Source organism: Bombus vancouverensis, unplaced genomic scaffold (genome assembly GCF_051014615.1).
Source record: "Bombus vancouverensis nearcticus unplaced genomic scaffold, iyBomVanc1_principal scaffold0031, whole genome shotgun sequence".
Lineage (NCBI taxonomy): Eukaryota > Metazoa > Arthropoda > Insecta > Hymenoptera > Apidae > Bombus > Bombus vancouverensis.
The window spans coordinates 602,421-621,503 of record NW_027468922.1 but is presented as its reverse complement, the minus strand read 5'-3'; positions in this window follow the sequence as shown (position 1 = coordinate 621,503).

Here is a 19,083-nt window from a genome sequence, read left to right as displayed (position 1 = left end):
ATGAGAATGTATCGATATATCAGTAATTTCTGTTGATTTTGATCTATATTTTATTCCAATCGTTGCTTTAGCGAAACGTTAATCCTTTGAATTTTCTTATTTTTTACATCCGAATTTCAAGGAACCAATTACCAATGTAACTGCACCGGTTGGAAGGGAAGCAATTTTATCTTGCGTGGTTCAAGATTTAGCAGAATACAAAGTGAGTCTCTAAATACGATTGATTCTACGCATTCTCATATTACTTTATAACGAATTTGTACTAAACAAGACAATCGTTTTGAAGATTGTTTTGAGAAATTTATCAAATTTATTCTCTAGCGTGTATCGTAATGTTAGTTATTAAAGTGTCGATGATGAAATTTGTTTTTTTAAGCGCTAGCACATTCACAACAATATCGATTATCAACAGAAGGGAAATTTACGTAATTTTCTATAACATAACGTTACAACTTTTCGATCTTTTGAATTTGATAGCAAATCGATACTAAAATTTACTAAAATTTGTTCGGAATGCTGCTTTGTTTCTCGTTGCATGCACGCGCATCTTATAGCAAGCTTGGGCGAACGACTCACGAATAAGTACGACAAAAATTGCCGCGAAATTTTTGGCTGGCCGTTTTGTCTCCGCGTATGTCCTTCGAGAAAACGGATATCTAAATCGCTTTAAATTACCTTAAATGGCAGCGTAGTTTCGGCGCTGATAATGCCTTTTATCGACCAACTGCCACTTGAAAAATTGTCAACGAGGCTAAAAACTGTCACTACGGTCAAAACGGACCCAACTAGCTTGATAACCATCCATTTAAGAATAAAGATCTAAATTTTTTACATTTGTTTTTTCATTTTGGTAATGGTTATCAACCCATGGTTCTTTTAGATAATAAAAGAAACTTTAGCCGTTTCATGAATTTCGATCGACTACTTAGGAAAATTAAATTTCTGCCAGTGTCTAACTTATACATACCGTATTGTTCGACGGAAAATTTGTAGCGCGAGCTAAAATAAGAAGGAACGGTGCAACAATGCAGCTAAACTTCCGTAATCTAGCAAAGAGCAATCCAAGTTTCAAGCGGCCATGGAAATTAAGCGGGAACCGCAACTCCGTCGAGTTGAACTGTCGGCCCGTTCGCGTTAATGGCGGCGCCAACCTATCATTGCCAAAGATATTCGAAGATCCGTAATTTATAGATGGCCGTTAATCCGGATTGGCAGTCTCAGCCAGGCTCGGGTTAACTAAGATCGACTAGTTGTGTTCCCGAAACGGCAAACACTCGAATCTTATCGGCTTCCATCGAGACGGTATTCTTGCCCTTTCGTATCCCATCTTATAATTAGCAGCCGTTACTGCCGACGAACATTTTCGTTCGAGCCACTTCGGCTCGTTCGAGTCGATTCGATCGGCCCTCGAAATTCCATACGATATAGACCGAGCGAAATCGACGTCTGCCTGCCTACCTGCAATTTTCCAACCGACGGCGACGACGACAACGACGAGTATTCGTTTTTATTCGTCCGCGTAATTTTGTTAATTAATTAACTAACTGCTTCGCTTTGGTGGGCGAGAGGCAGACCCTTGAAGCTTGAAAGATAGTCGGAGATAGAAGGACAAGAGAGGAGAAAGAAATGGAAAGAAGGGAGGGGAGAAGGTGGAAAAAGCGACGAAGAAACAGGGAGAAATTCACTTAACTTTTTCGTGGCTGTTTAACGAGGTCAACGGGTTAAACAACCTTTCTGGATGTCTATGCTCTAGATTGCTTTTTGCTTCCGAGTACTTTTAGTAATATCCTATCTCGTACTTATCTCGACCATCCGCTGGCCAGACGAGTGCCGACTACGTTTGAAAATATCAGTAGCCAGTTTTAAGTAACGGACTTCGATTCGAGCGAGATGAAATATGAAGGAAATGGCGAGGATCCGTTACCTCCAAGTCTTCTCGATTTCATGTCTTGGCTCTTGGCCGATTCCTTTCCCCGGTCGACACCGATGGAGTCGCTTCCAGAAACAATTACGTTTCATAAAGAGTCGGAACGTTTCTTTTTAAAAATCACATCGACTTTCAATGTAAAACGTTAATTGGCTTTATTTTAAAGGGGACAAGAAAAAGTTTCCTCGCGATGAATCTCGTTCGGCGAAAGGAGAGTCCGGATGGAAAATTACAAATGCTTGGCTTCCTTTGGTAACGCTATAAAGCGTCAGACACGCCGGGCATGCTGTAAAAGAGGTTCAGTTAATTTAAGGAAAACTCCGTTCCAAGAAATGTTTGACCCGTTGAATACCTCTTTTTTTTATCGCGTTTCTTTTTTTTTTTTGCTTGGTCGCGCAAAGTAAGAGCCCAACCACTACTAACTAACTTGCCTTTTACACCAGATGCTATAAAGCCGACTAATACGATCTCCAGCTGTTTCAACTAGTTTCGCATATTGTACGAAAGCTCCATCATCGCGTTTTCACGTTTAAAGCAGACACGTTAAATTCATGGTACGAAACGAGTCTCGCACAAATTCGCTTTTTGAAAACAGCTTCTATTCTTCCAAACGATGTAGTATCTTCCTTCGTACAGCACTATAGTATATAGAAGTCGTTGCGCGTCTCTTCGAATAAATTTTTCGATATATTATTAAAAATAGGAAAGCAATTTTATCGCATTTTGTACAATTTCGAAATAGTTTAGGCGTTTTCCGTGTAAATAGCGTATCTCGGTAATCGAAAGAAAGTGAAAATCTGACACAGAACGCGACGAATAAGTTTCCACTACAGTTCCGACATTTTCCTTCTCTTCCGCATCATTATCTATCGCGTTTTATCACGTACGATCTTTGCATTATCGTGAATATTTGAGAAACTGTCTCGATGTGCTTGCACAGTGGCTGCTGATACTTGCTTAATTGTCAATACAGATCGCAAACGATAGTTGCATTTGAATCGAGTAACTCGTAATAAACTATTCCATCTAGCGAGTTCAGCTTCTATCGTAATATTCGAGCGCGCCAATAAACTCGTTTCATATACGTTAGCTTTTCCGAAACTAGACTAGAAAGTATCGTTGATTTTTGTTCATCGAACGATTAATTCCACTTGACGTACGTCATTGCACGTCGGTTTCATTTGGTAGATTATAGTAAGAGGGAAAGATATCGAAGGGTATTCGTCCGATCGGGTCGTGTTCCATGAAATTCAAACGAATGTATTTAGAAAGGTCGGCAGTCTAACCTGCAAACGGCGTTACATTCTTCTGGACGAGAGGAATAGGTTATCGTGGCTAAGGGAGGAGACATCGTAAAGGGGTGGAGAAGCTAGGTTGGAAGCTAGGAATAATCGCGCCGTTTATAAGCCGCGCCGGTGCATCCCTCGGTCTTCCGGTTATGCATTAAGATGACGGATAACGGTTGCCGGATAATGCCGGAAATCTGGCAGCATCACGATCTACAGATAACAACGCCTCTCTGGTATCATTTCGTCCATATATACATATAGGTGCAATACGTGGTGAAAATGTTAGCGATTTCAATTAAACATCGATCACAGTCGCCTCTAATCGATAACGCAAATGAAAAACTAAAGTATTAGAAATATGATAACATTTTAACTAGTTAACATCGCGTTAACCGTATTTAAACTTTAAATCGTACATTCCCATATCCACGATATTAATATTTATGGATTTTCATAAACGATCGCTGTACATCATCTTCGGAACGAAACAAATAATAGCGCGGACCTAAAATTCTCTTCTTCGTTTTATAAAGGATGTCAAGTTGCATCGACCGACGTATTAAAAAATATATTATTCCATTAAAAAAAGACAAAGAGCGATCTTTACGTGCTCCCTTACAGAAAAACTAACAACATCGAAATATGACTCCAGCCCCTCCTCCCCGCCCTCGAGCCATTCAACTTTTATTCGACTGGAACATTTGCCGACAGAATCAACGGTATCGAAAGTATTTCAACTGAAATTATAATATTTCGACTCTTTGGTGACTCGCTATTTGGAGAACGACGATATACATATTCGTGTGACAGGGTGTCATTTTTTACAAATTATTTCATCGTAATTTCTCTATTCGAGAAATAATTGCTTTTAAATGTTCTCGGTGTCAATGGTGCGTGATTTTTTAACTTTTCACTCTTCGATGCAGCAGAATACGTTTCAGATTGGATTCTACCTACATTTTTCTCCCCAATCACGTGAAAATGCATTCACACAGTGGTTCGAGCGCAATTCATGCGTTTGAAATGGAAAAAATTTTTATTTCATCTAACGAAAGAGCTTCGATGCATACAGACCAAACTACTCTTTTTCTCTAACACTAGGTTCCCGAATGGTTCGCTCATAAGCAGTCATTTATCGACGAAACACGGTGTACGATGGAACCTCGTAGCAGGCTGTGTAATCGTCCTTCTCCAAATAGTCTTCAAATTATTCGAAATATATCGAAGAACGATTTGGAAATCGATTTCGGTGTTATTCGTTTTTGCATTCGAATAAGTTATTTCATACTACGTCGGATTTAGAAAATTCGAACGTCGTAATTGTCTCAAATAAATGTGAATTCTGTAAATCAAAAAGCAGAAGAAGCTGCTGTGTCCAAATAAACTTTAACGCATCTTGTTTCTTTGTAGGTGTACGTTCGCAAGCAAGCACGATTTCGTTCTCTATTTTTATCTGAAATTTAAAAACTATGTCCGTTTAAAGTCGCGTCCGTGTGAAAATTGGAAAATATCGGCACACGTTCAATCGTAATCCGACATTTTCAATTTCGAAACATTTAACATGGTAAATGTCGTCAGAGATTCCGCTCCAATAACGTTTGCATAGCGTATAAATGTATTTATCGAACTGTTTCTTCCAACAATTTATTTTTGCTTTCCTTTTGAATTGTAGAAATTTAAACTAACGAATACCAAATCAAAACCTAGTACGTATACCTACAGATTTAACGACTATCTAGGTAAGAAACACACGATAAGTCTCCTTTCCCGTCTTTTGTAGAAGAACAATTTCAAAATTCCATAGGTCGTCGATCAGTCGCATACCGAAACTGTCTTTGCATTTGACATTATTATTAAATATGTGTTTTGAACATTACAAGTAACTAATATTAACTAATATCAAGTAAAGATTTATATCTATATCTTTGAATCTATCCATCGCTTATTTTCTTCTTCGACTATTTCGTATTAAATTCACTTCGTTTCAGCCACCAAGTGACAGAAAAACCAACGTCGGAAATCAACGAAAATCAACGAAAATCATATTTTTCCCAATTCTTTATACTACTATATAATGACAGCGGAAATATCATCCGTCGACAATGAAAACTCTACAATTCGATTACTCTTTTGTCAAATCGAAAAAACATTTCACTCGATAAATCGTTTCCATGCCATTTTGTACTGAAAATGTTTATTACGTGGGAAAACAAAATGTACGAAATACGATAATTGGCGTGTTTACTTCATCGTATGCGATCAAACATCGTGTGACGTGTACTTTCGTACGCTAAGAGTTGCTCTGTTTGTTATTGTTATCGTCATTCCGGAAACTCTCTAATTCGCCTTCGTACAGCAAGGTCTTCTTTCGACAACAGAGTCTGCAGCTGTGCTTCTCTTAGAAAATAGGTGGTTAACGATTACAGGCTTGCGAAATTTTTATCTCGATCGGTACATGACTAAAAATTCGATGAAATTGAATCTGATATTCTCCTATTTATACACCCGTTATTTTCAAACGTTTGATATACGGAAAATCAGAGAAAAGAATACGATAGGTGTATAAATATGTACACAGAGGCAGGATAACTCAGAAATACAACGATTGTTAAATGAAAATCGAAAACGCAATTAAAATGAAAGTCGGTTATTTCGTTAGTGCGCCGTTTCCATCAAATACGGACGCTATAATCGAAATCGGGATATATGCGTTCAAGTTGACCGGAAACTATTTTAAACGGTTATCCGGTTTAACAGTTTGTGCGTTTAATCCAGCAGAGGCGGAGGAGTGTCATTATATAACGGCACGATAGGATCGAGCTAGAGAAATGATTGAATTGAGTGAGAGGGTCTCGGATTAACAGATGCATCACTGCTTACAGAGAGCCAGGATTAATCCGCGGCCCGAAAACCAATGAATCGAATGGCCTTCAGGGTGAGCTAGAACGAAGACGATGTTTGCAAATAGGGATTGATTTGGGGCAATCTGATGCGTCGTAAACCGACGATAGAATCTACGGTACAAATCTAGTTTTCAATCGATTACAATCGAATTAACCAAACATCGAAAAAAAATCCGCACACTACCACCGTTGCACAAACGTTACGCACAATTGTAAAAGGAAATGTGACTCCTTCTGACAATTTGACCGCATATACGGTAGTGATTCGACCGAATAAAAATAGAAAAACAAGCCAATTGTATTTGGGAATTTAAATTGAAACTTTAATTTTCAATAATTGAAAATTTATTCCCTACTGAAACGTTCGTTTTCGCGAAATTGTCGCTATCGAGTTGGTTGAATTTCAAGCGAAGTATCTTAAATATCAAATTCCTTTCGATCGCAAACGCACGCACAACTTTTAAATATAGCCTCGATTATTTTACCAAAGCTTTTCAACTTATTTTCTTTCCGCTCGATTCGTAACCAAAATATCAGAGAAAAATAACTATGACACTTACAAAGTGATACATCACTTTTCTACCGTTAGATTACGGTTACAAATATCGATTCTCCCATTAGACTGATTTTTAATCGTTTCGCTCGATATATTTCCATTGACCACAACTATAAATTTTCCACCAGTTTAAACGTCGTTTTAATGGTAAAATTTCTTCAAGGTTAATCCAGGTTAAAGCAGGTTACACCAGAAACAATTAAAAACACTCGCTCTTTAGACTTTATTAGAAAAATAAAATAATGGAAACGATATAAGAACGATAAATAGCGGTAAATCAACTAAATTCTTGTTTAATCTCTAAATCCTCCGATGTATTGCGATAACGGTCAAGCGTTTCGTGTAGATCGTTTCAGTTTCATCATTTACGTCGCATATAACAATAAATGTAAATAGGATAAAACTTTAAAACGAGTTACAGATAACTACCATGAATCCAACAATCGTCGAATACTCGTCCATAGGTTATTTATCTTTGTATTAATCGCTGCCAAAAATCACGCAAAACCAACTGAAATAACTTAAAAAGTATCATAGCTAAATATGCTGAATAGATAATGGATACCCTACGAATAAATACAGATAAATATAAGTAAATATTAAAAACATAAATTAGAAAAATCAGTACTTGAGAGGGTTCCGAAGAGAGAGAGAATAACAAAAAATTGCTTCTATCCGCTTGATAGTCATGATCGGAAGAAAGCATCGTTGGAGCGAACGGAATCCGTTGGAAAGTCTCGGGACGAAACAACTTGGAACGGCGAACGATTAGCAAACGATAAGCAAACGACGACCAAGGAACCAACTTCTACGGAATAGAATCGCTGAATGTTCCTGAATTAAGCAAGATCGTAGTTAACGCTCTCTGTTCGCCGAACGTGCGGATCCACAGACAGCCCTACGCTTGGCAATTAAAATTCAAAGCACGACGATACCTCTCTGGCGGAAACGTAAACCCTGGCAGAACCTATGACCAACCGGTTGCCCGTTATACCTCGCAGTAGGAACAAAGTCTCCTTGGTCTGGCAATACCGGTACTTACTCCGCCATAATACATACACGTACCCGAAGCATCGAAGAAAACACTGCTTGTTATCCAACGCGTCTCCACTCTCGGAGCTCGTTGATTCAAGATTTCCGTTTTGCAAAATCGATTCGGTTACGGTAAAAACGGCAGAAAGGTCCCGTCGAGCCGAAGATTAACTTAAATTTTTCACCCGGTTTGAAAGACAATTAACGGATCAAGCGTGACGCCGATCACCAGAACACTTTCTATTTCTATCTCCGTTCGTGTGTAAATATGAAACATTCGAAGAAAAACGAAGTAAAGATCTTAGATTAGATCTCTACGTATAAACAGTTTATACGTTCAATATCCTAATAAAGATCTCGTCGATTATATAAGAAAAAATGTTCCTTCACTTTGTATTTGTCGTACAGTTTACTTATCGTTACTACTTAAATATTATTGGATCTACCGTGTATTTCGGATCGATTAACTATTTCTGTATAATCTACTAGGGCAGACTGAATAATTATTATCTTTTGAATATATTATTCGATCAAGTAGCAAGTTTGTTATTCCTTATAAAAGGAAGAACACTTGCAAATAGATCTTAATAGAATGTTTCAATGTGTCATTCTGTATAATCAACTGGTGGTACATGTATCTGTCTTTCTTCGCGAGATTCATTCTCCGAGAAAACCGAACGAGTATCTATAGTTGGCGTAGAATTGTGTAAATTTTTACTTCAACGTGAAACATGGATTCTCAGAAGTACGAGCATCAACAGTGAGGTCGAAACTTTCTCGCGTTTTAAACTATTTCATCGAGAAATGAGAAAAAATGTATCAATAATATGGTCGTTAACGGGATGTTAAGACATAAACTATGCAAACTGCTAGAATGTAACCGGGATGCCGGCTAGTCGGTTGCTAACGAACTCGAAAGTTCTCCGCAGCGAGTTTCTTTGGGACGAGTAAGCTCCATCGGACTAACGCGAGTTTTACGTAACGTCGAGAGGTTCGCCTCGTGAACGCGTAATTCAACTCGCTAATTTCCAAGCGATTGAGGCGCAGCCAGGCGAAACAAAAAAATTACCGAGAATTCGTTAAACGCTTTGACGTGCCACGCGATAAACGGAAGATTAATACCGTAATCGTGACACGCTCCACTGGCGGCCAGAAAAGTAAATATTTGAAACGTCTAATACTCGCAGAATATCGCCTTTACCCGTCGCTGTAAAAGTCGTCCTGGCGAATATCGAGCGAAAGATACTTGGAACCTCAGTGTCACGATTCGCTTAGTGTAATTAAAACTCGTGTAATAATTGATGGAAACTTGGGAAATCTCGCATTCTGCGTTTTTGCGAAGCGATCGCGTCCCATAGAAATAGAAATTTTTGAAAGTATTCGAGTAACCGGTAGTTAACTGGATCGGGACAAATCTAGCGTTGAAAACGACTTTTACAGAAATTATTTATAATCTTTCTTTCGATTAAACGACGATAAGAAAGAAGAAAAAAGAGAAGAAAGAAGGAAGAGGGAACTAACGAGTCAATGTGCGACGAACTTTTCCAGAGCGCAGCTGCTATAAAGACAAAGAAGAACGTCCTGAGCAATTTTACCCAACAAAAAGTATAGCGTACACATTGCTCGGAACAATTAGGGGATCGCTGTTGTGCAAGTACGTATGATTCGTACGTATCGTAATAAAAATCGCTTCTAGAGCAATTAGATTTTTAGATAATTATTTAAAAAATGTAAAGTGTTTAAGCGACAAGGAAAATGACCCTGAAATAGTTCTACTGGAATAGTTCTAGTCGAATAAAAATACCACGTATAAATTTAAAACGTTTAAAACTTCGAATCAACCAGCTAAATCGTTGCTTTCCTTCTATCGTTCAATTTCTATCCCTTTTCTGCCTTTTTACTCCCTTTTCGCAAAAAGGCAAATTAAGGGAAGAGGAAGAAACGACGAAAATCGTTTCGCTTTGTTCGTTCGTCGTCGTACAGCGTGGTTCGCCAAACCGTAGTTATCGTAGAAATACAGAAAAAGGATATATTCTGTAGTATTCTGTAGTAGCGGTAATTACGAATACAATGGAATTTTGTTTCGAGTCTCGTGGGACAAATATGCATTTAGATCGAACATTAGCGGAGAAATCAGCTGATCCTTATCCTTTCTAGAATGGCGTATAAGCGGAATAACGCGAATATTTATCGAAGAGGTGTTTATCGAAAGCGAATAAAGAAAGAAGCGTATAAAGTAGGTAAAAGATCGAATAGTTTCACTTTCTTTCTGCTATGCTAATGACAATATCATTCGTTTTACAGCGTTTAATAACAATATTTGTATTAAAAACGGCGTGGCAATAACAACGTTCCGAGAAATCTTTATCGTCTTCCGTTTGATTATTTAATTCGTTCTTTCCTTCTTCTTCTATTTTTCTTTTTACCCTGAGTTTTTAGGAGATGAAGATGCGTGTGCGCATCGCGGCATAAAATGTATGAGACCGTACAAGTTATTTTTACGTTATTTATTTGCAACGAAAACCCGTAACAAGATTAAATACTTAACAGTCATTCTATGGCTGCGTACTAAGGTATGATATAATACGATATGATATATGATATCGGTTGCACGAACTCGTTATTCTTATATTTTAGTACGCTATTCGTCAGCAGTAATTATTTGTTCGGCAATAATTATACAGATAGTGGAGAACAGTTCGACGATTTCAATAACTTTGAACATATCGTCGCTAACACTCCGAACAACTTTTACCTATACGCGTTACAATGGTGCGGCTGTAATTTCCAAGATAATACGCATCGAGTATAACCGTAACCTAAAGCCTCGAGCCTCGTCCACGCCGACGGACATTGTCAGCAGACAGTCTACGTATATTGTTGTACGCCGACAGTCGATAGACAACGTACGCAGGTTATCTGAAAACAATGTCGTTTAGTCTAGTATATACTCGTGGAAGTGCGCCGTAAATCTAGAAGACAGTCTTAAGATAAATCTGGAAGAGGATTTAGGAATTTTGTAAGGATGGTGAAAAGTGATTTTGAAATTTTATTAGAAAAAATTGACCCAAAAATGAAAAGAAACGCGAGAATCGTTGCCGAAAGGAAAGAAAGGTCGGCAAAAGAAGAGAAAATCACAGCAAAAGGAATCTGTCAGCGTAAAAACGATTAAAGATTAAATCGAACTGCGTGTGTTGTCCGATCGCTACGTTCTTCCAACATATATCCCCAGACGTTGTCTCTTATTTTCCATCCTTGGATGTCTTTCCATTAACTGCGGATATACGTCTACGGACAATTTTCCGTCAGCGCAGAATTAGGTTTTCATCCGCGGAGTGTGGAATCGGATTTTGTCTCGCGTTGTCTACAGATTTTCCACGAAAGACAAATGCGCACTGTCTGTGACACGTGTCTGCAAACGATCGATGGTCAGTGACAATAAGTAATAAATAATCGTCCGTTGAAATGATTTGGCGATCTTGCCAAGTGTATGCTTCCGATGAATATTTTATAACTTGTATAATATATATTTTCAGATTCGTTTCAAACTTTGCCAATATAATCAAGACGATCGTGTCTCGTTACGGTACCGATAAGATTTCACGATGTTTCGTGTACGTAACGAGTTTCTATCCACTGAACGCGTTTGCCATGTGTTAGGCAATTATACTGCACTTTGTTCTCGTCCGAGTTAACCCGGAGTAACTTGTTCGCGATAAATTTATCGAGAACGCGATGAATAAAGGAAATAAAAAGGGCATTGTTACAGGCGATGAGTAAACTCGCAGCTAGCATCTTCTAGTGCGTTACACACGAGAGCGTTATAAAGCTACCTATGGAAAACCTGGCGTTTTTGTTCCTTGGGGCGGAGCACTGTATGAAAATGCATATAAAGCTAAGCAATTACGTAAAATATAGAATTTAGAAAAATTTAGTAAAATCAAAATACGTAAATGTCGTTACACTGATATATGTATGTAATATCGTGATGTAATATGTTTACAAAACGTGGACAATAGAGATGTTAATCAGACAGATAAGACGATTGTGGCTTAACTTGAACTATTCATACCAAACGTACAGAACACAGCGCAATCCACACTCTCTCGGCAACGCCACTCGCAAACTCTGTCTCCGCTCAACTCGCACTCGGCTTCTCCGCTCACACTCTCGTTCTCGACTCGCACACTGTTTCTCGACTAACTGTTGTCGCATTCTATTGCCCTTTTCCTAGGCCCACCGCACACGTGTTCTGCAGACGCTCGTGGCCAGGGTCACGTAGGTCTTTTCCACGAAACTATGCACTTGAAAAGACCGATGACACATTGATGGGCCCGACGGCGCCTCGGCTCTCGCGACACTGTTCATAGTTCGTCCGATATTTCCCAGGCCTTTCGTCCACGATACTACATTCGGCCATCCTGCAATAACATCTGCCCTCAGATGTTGCCTTCTATCTCGCTGTCATCAGATGCGTCACTTTCGGCATTTAGGACCCAAGGTTTCATAAAATCGAGGTGTGCACGGGTCCTTCCTCAGGTACTGCTTCGCACGCTTTCTTCTTTTCTTGTAATTTCGCAGGTTCCCTTCCAGCTTACCTATGTTTCGTTCGGTTAGGCTACAGTCAAGGCAGTTGGATACCACGTGTTCGACCCTTTCGCGTAACCCCTTGAACCAGAAGTCCTTCTTGACCATAGCTTCTGTTTTGGTAACCTCGAAATGCCCACGCTCGTGCGCTTGCCTGACTACCTGAGCCCGCATCGCCTTCGATACTACTATTAGCACATCGTCCTCACACTCCTTATACAAAATATTGTTTCTTACTACCTGCCCATCGGCCTGACTGCACGTTGCGGCGTCCAAAATCCTACAGACTTCAATGTCCTTGTTCTGTGCCCTTCTCAACCGTGCAATCAGCCCGTCTTCACTCTCCGTTACATACATAGTGCTCGGCAGGGGGTTCCTACTCGGAGCATCTACATGCTGCATACTTTTCCCCGGCCGATGACACGCCTGATACTTAATCTCGCCTAGTAACAAGGCCCATCTAGCCACACGCACACACAAATCTTTCTTTCTAACTACACCTATCGGACTCGCATACTCCAAGTCTGACGATTTGATGACACCCTCGTTTGTCCACGCTTCCATCAAATCATCTTCTTCCTTTCTTTCCGACGGCGCCAGTCTTCGCGGTCTTCGCGCTACCGGCTTGTCGCTTTCCAAAACTACTTTCGCGGTTATCCCGACGTCTCTCTTCTTCTCCGGCCTATACCCTTTAATAAGATCCCGAATGGCTTCACGGTAATGAGATTCTCGTACATGTGACAAGTCGATCTCGTCGGATTGTTCTATCGCGTTTACCCTCAGTACATCCGGCGCGTCCTCGTGACCGTCGGTCTGATCGTCGAGTCGTAAAAATGTCACCTCGCCCCGTTTGACTCGCAACTCTACCTGGTCTAAAAAGTCGGTACCTAAGAGTAGACTGTGTCTTGTCATTACCTTATTCGAGACAACATGCAGAGTGACAGTAAAGTCGCACCCGTCGACCGTCATTACCCTTGTGAACTCGCCCCAGGTACTATTGCCAGCGGAACCAAAACCATCAAACTTAAGTTTGCAGTTTCCCAGAGGTGGTGATCCTAACCTCACATACTCATCCGCTCGTATGAACGTAAGGTTACTACCTGTATCCACTAATGCCACAAACCTACAATCATCTATCGCCACTTCCTTCACATACTTCCCCTTTTCGGATCTTGACACTACGCAAGTCTCTTTCGGTTGTGCCGTACACCTCGCTGCAATATGTCCAAATCCGCTGCACTTGAAACACCTAACACCTTCTCCCCTCTCCGGACACTTAACACTTAGATGATCCTCACTACCGCAAATGAAGCATCTTCTTTTCTTCATTGCATCTACAGATTGACTGGGCTTCCCGTTCTTCTGGGTTTTAGCCGACTTCGCAATCGACTTTGCTCTGCGACTCTTCTGCTCTTCGTACATCACTAACCTCTTCCTCAACCCTTTGATTGACGTAGCGCCGTACAATACAGCCTTATTGTTCTCGTCGTCTATTATTCCATCCACTATGTATTCCACCTTTGCTTCCTCCTCCATGTCCACATGGCTGGCTATCTCGAGCATGCGGTACATGTAAGCCAAACATGCTTCATCACTCTCCTTCTTTGTTTCTTCAAGTTTCTGATGTACTTGCCTACTGTTGACTTTCCTCGAAAATTCTTTCACTAGCCCCCTCTTCAACTCATGCCAAGTCTTGGCATGACACTCGAAGCTCGCAAATATTTTCGCTGATCCCTTCAGCAGCTTCCTGGCGTAGACTGCCTTCTGCCCATCCGACCACATGCACGTATCAGCGACTTCCTCGAACGACTCGAACCATCGTTCGACATTTTCACCTCTGTTGCCACTAAACGACTCTAATGCATCTTCGACGTCTCTAAAACTCAGCGTCGAACCAACACATGCCCTTCGACAACATTCGTCACGGTCCTGATACACCCTTCGCGTATCTCTCTTGTATTCTCTTGCGTTTTTCTTGCCATCTTCATCCTCACTTTCGTCGTCGCTTTCTTCTTCCGACGATATGTCATTACCATCCATGGCCGCTCGTAGCCGTGCGCGTAACTCTACTTTTCTTCCCGTCGTTTTTAAACCCAAACTAGCGAGGCGCTCCTTCAACTCCTTCGTATTCATTTTCTCAACATCCTCATCTTCGTTGCAATCACGCTCAGCTCTCTGTACATTTTCTAAATCTCGTTGACCGGTTAGCTCTTCACCGCCCGTCGATCCCTTACGATACGATTGTCCAGCCCTACACGCCCGATTCAGCCTTGCAATCAGCACTGACCTCGCACCCGATATAGGGAGGTTCATTCGCGCGAGCTTATTCCTCAGCTCCTCCAGCGTCGAACCCTCTTCACCCGACAACCGTTCGTCCCCGACGTTGGCCATTTTTCACACAACACAAACTTAAACAGTCAACGATATCGTCTTTTACCGCACCGCGTACCGGTAAATTCACAACTAGCTCGAATAGCTCTGTTAAACCGTTTCGTTTTCTGTCTTGTCCAATCCCGGACGAGCCCCCAAAAATATGTAATATCGTGATGTAATATGTTTACAAAACGTGGACAATAGAGATGTTAATCAGACAGATAAGACGATTGTGGCTTAACTTGAACTATTCATACCAAACGTACAGAACACAGCGCAATCCACACCCTCTCGGCAACGCCACTCGCAAACTCTGTCTCCGCTCAACTCGCACTCGGCTTCTCCGCTCACACTCTCGTTCTCGACTCGCACACTGTTTCTCGACTAACTGTTGTCGCATTCTATTGCCCTTTTCCTAGGCCCACCGCACACGTGTTCTGCAGACGCTCGTGGCCAGGGTCACGTAGGTCTTTTCCACGAAACTATGCACTTGAAAAGACCGATGACACATTGATGGGCCCGACGGCGCCTCGGCTCTCGCGACACTGTTCATAGTTCGTCCGATATTTCCCAGGCCTTTCGTCCACGATACTACATGTATATACGTGCTTACATACAAATAATAGTAAATAACGTAAACGGTACGAACGGTTAAACGACATTTCTACGTTGGCAGAGATATTTAGCGGTACGTAGTAAATACGAACTAAATAAGCAACCTGATGTAAAATTTTTACACTAGGAGGCTGAAAAATAACTCTAATATGATAATCTCATCAAGAGAAGTATATGTACTTGTCTGCGTATTTTATTACATGAAATAAAAGCGAGTTAATTAAACTCTCCAGAATGGGGCAAATTTTTCTTCTGAACAAGGATGCAGTTTAGTACCAAATAAAGAGATAAAATAATATTATATCGTTGCGACCACTTAACGAATACGGTGTAAAACGTCAATGCCTACAGACACATACCTGTACGCGCATCGCGACGGAAGATTATTAATTTAATCAAGACGAACGCGCTTCAACTATATCTCTCTCTCGTCGATCTAATACCAGTAACAATAGTATACTCACAATTTTATCGATCTTTGCGATTTAACCCTGTCTTTTGTACTGGTTTTTCGTTGTACAAGCTACGGCCTAGCTGCATGTACAGCGACAAAACCGATCGACACCACACTACGCCACAACAAACAAACCGTGATCTATGGCCGCGTCCTAAAGCAACTTCGTATTTCTTGCTCGTCCAGAATGCATACTTTCGTAATAGAAGTCATAGCTCGTCGACTTCTAAGGTACAAAAGTGGCGTACGATGATCGCAAAAACTATCAGGCCCTACATTTCATTTTTATAGGACAAAATTTTTGTTTCTAATGTCATACGCTGTTAAATTACAATCTGTTATCGGGAATAACGATAAATAATAATGATAAAAAATGGTACACTAAAGTGATAATAAATTTAATACAAAACTCGAAGCAGCTTGCTTATTGTCTCGTCGCGTGTTGGAGCCTGGTGACCGTTTCGTCATTTCGTTCGATTCGATCGAAAATTACTTGCTCTCTGTTCTTTCTATTCAAAGAAACGAAGCAATTACGCGACGTAAAGTTAAGGGGAGAGGGGACATAAAGATGATGTAAAATAACAAAAACATTAAATACACGACGGTAGTGCTTTACTATCTCGTTTACCGAGATAACATTTTTTACGACTTTCCTTCTACGTGTAGCAGTTAAGCCGTAGATCCAAGACCGTGCACATTACCGCACATAAGACGGTACAAACTGGACAGAATATTGGCTCGTACGATGCACTTGAATCACTTTCTTACTTACTTGGATTTTTAGTGTGCATTCCTGGGAACGTTTCATCATCGATCGTAAATGTGATTACCGACAATCGCAAAGACCAGGAAATGTATCTTGTGTTAAAAGTAAAGTATTCGCAACTACGGATCGAATTAAATACAGAAACACCGTAAAAGATACGTTTTAACAGATTTCCGAACAAAGAGTAAACCAACGGGAAATTTTTTTAAAGTAAAACGCGAATGTCTCGAGGGAAGAAAAATTACTTTGCTCGATATAGGTACATTGTTTTATGCATAATAACGCATAGTAAGACGGTAATAATAAAAGAGCTTTTGCTTATACGTTCTTTTTGAATATATTTTAAATATATCTACATCTGTTTAAGCGTAAGGTAAATTTTTATACGGTAAATATGCTTCTACGTAAATTTTGTAATTTTCTTTATTTTTCCTTTTTTCCTTTCTTTTAATTTTACCAAACAGTTCGAAAAGATTCGAAAAGGCTTATGCTAAAATTGACGGGAGTTTATAAACCAATATCGTTGCTATCGTACTCGATATTCTATCGTACACTTAGCTTAAAAACAGTCTGCAAAGTTAAAGATAGAATACGGCGTCTTCTATAAATCTTAAAAATTGATCTTCTTCGAGACAACGGTTCGCGCAGAAAATTTTTGCCTCTCTGCCTCTTTTATTTAGCTTTCGGAGAAGAATTACCTTCATTTATTGTGTACCACGTACGTTGGAATATCTAGCGTGCTGCACGCATAAAATATATTTGATTTGAACCATGTCCTGAGAAATGAATTTCAAAGTAAACGTTCGTTCATCATTTGGTACGGAGATCTTCAGCCGCGAATAATAAATTTGTTTGAAACGTAGTCCTCTAGAATTCTACGTTTCAGTATGCTAGTATTTATGTAACGGACCAAGTTCGATCTCTATTCCTTCGTGTACAATTGGAGCGAGAGAATGGGAAGGAAACTTTGGTGCCGAATCTACCAGCAGATGGCGAATCTAAATGGAGATTCTAACGAAGCTGTACATTTTATCGGTAATTTTTCCAATTCCCGAATAGTTATCGAACCTAGACGAATTTAACGGTAGTAAAATTACGACAACTATGATAATTACGATATAAAGATAGAAATAAGATATAAATTCTGTAACCACGTTTTAATAAATTCATCGATCTAACGAAATTCATCGATAAAACGTTAAATTTCGCTGCTTTTATTCGGCGACCTACTTAGCGATCACAATTTTATAATATACGTTTAATCAGCTTATATTCTAAATGCCTTACGATTTCGACGGCGATTCGCGCAACGTAAATGTCGTGCGTTCGGATCATGAATCAGTACATCGTCTCTATTTGATCTTCATCGTTTTGTGCATAACTGGAACGGGAATACGTAAAGGAACCTTTGACTCGGGGTTTGTTGAAGAGGCAAAGGATAAGCGGTGACGAGGATTACCAACGCCACACTTGTATGACATTTCGTACTGACATTTCGGGAGATTCCCCCGGGATCGTGGTTAATGCTCTGCCAGCCGTAGATTACTTTGAAGACCATAATTAACTTAATATGCTCGTCATTATGACAAGTTACAGTGGATCTCGCGTATTATCCATTCTGATTAATTGCACGACAAACATTTCGAATGCCACCACTCTTCCTTTTACTGCTCTTCAAATTTTCATTCGTGTTTTACGATCTCTAGTGATTCTGTTTATGCGATCGAACTGATCGTGCGTAACGTAAGAGATACTACGTTTATCACAGACATAGCGAACATATCGACATTATAACATATCAACGCGTGAAATACGAAATAATTCTAGAAACTGTAAATTTCATGGAAAATCGATTCTTTCCGAAGCAACGTTCGTTCGAATTATTTTCCTTGTATCGTTGCACGAGTGAACCAATAACGCTTCGTTTGATGAATTATCATAAAATCTTAACATAATCTTAACATGGCGAAAATAAGCGTTGTCTCGATCTTTCTTACTCGACTATAAAATTCAAAGTTGTTACATTTTAATTGTACGACGATGGTCCTATCGTTTCAATTGTTTCAAATTATTCCCGATTACTCTGAATCGTATTTTAATATTCCTACCATATTTACAATCCTTTCCATCGAAGTATATAGATCTGTTTATTTAGAATATACTATTGGAGAGATCTAATGATTGATTTAAATTACAACGTATAGTTCTCAAAGTACGCGAAATTACACGTAGGTTAGAACGGATACTTCCTTCTTCGCCTTTCCCTTACCGGCAGAAATTTTATTCTATCATCAGCGTTATTTTGACCATTATCGATTCCATGAACTAAAGTCAATTCAACCGATAGAGACCGTACAGATTAAAAACACGTATTTTAATCTCCGCAGGATCTAAGGAAGAGAAATTTCATATTTTCTTCCCCCCTTTTCCCTCCGTTTTCCTTTTAATATTTGAAAATGTAACCAAGCAATACGAAGCATTTACCTGTCGTTAATGAAGTTACGGCAGCGGCAAGTTTCAAAGTAGCTCGGTATAGTTATCGAACAACTTAAGAGTGGTTCCCGTGAACGCGAATCGACCC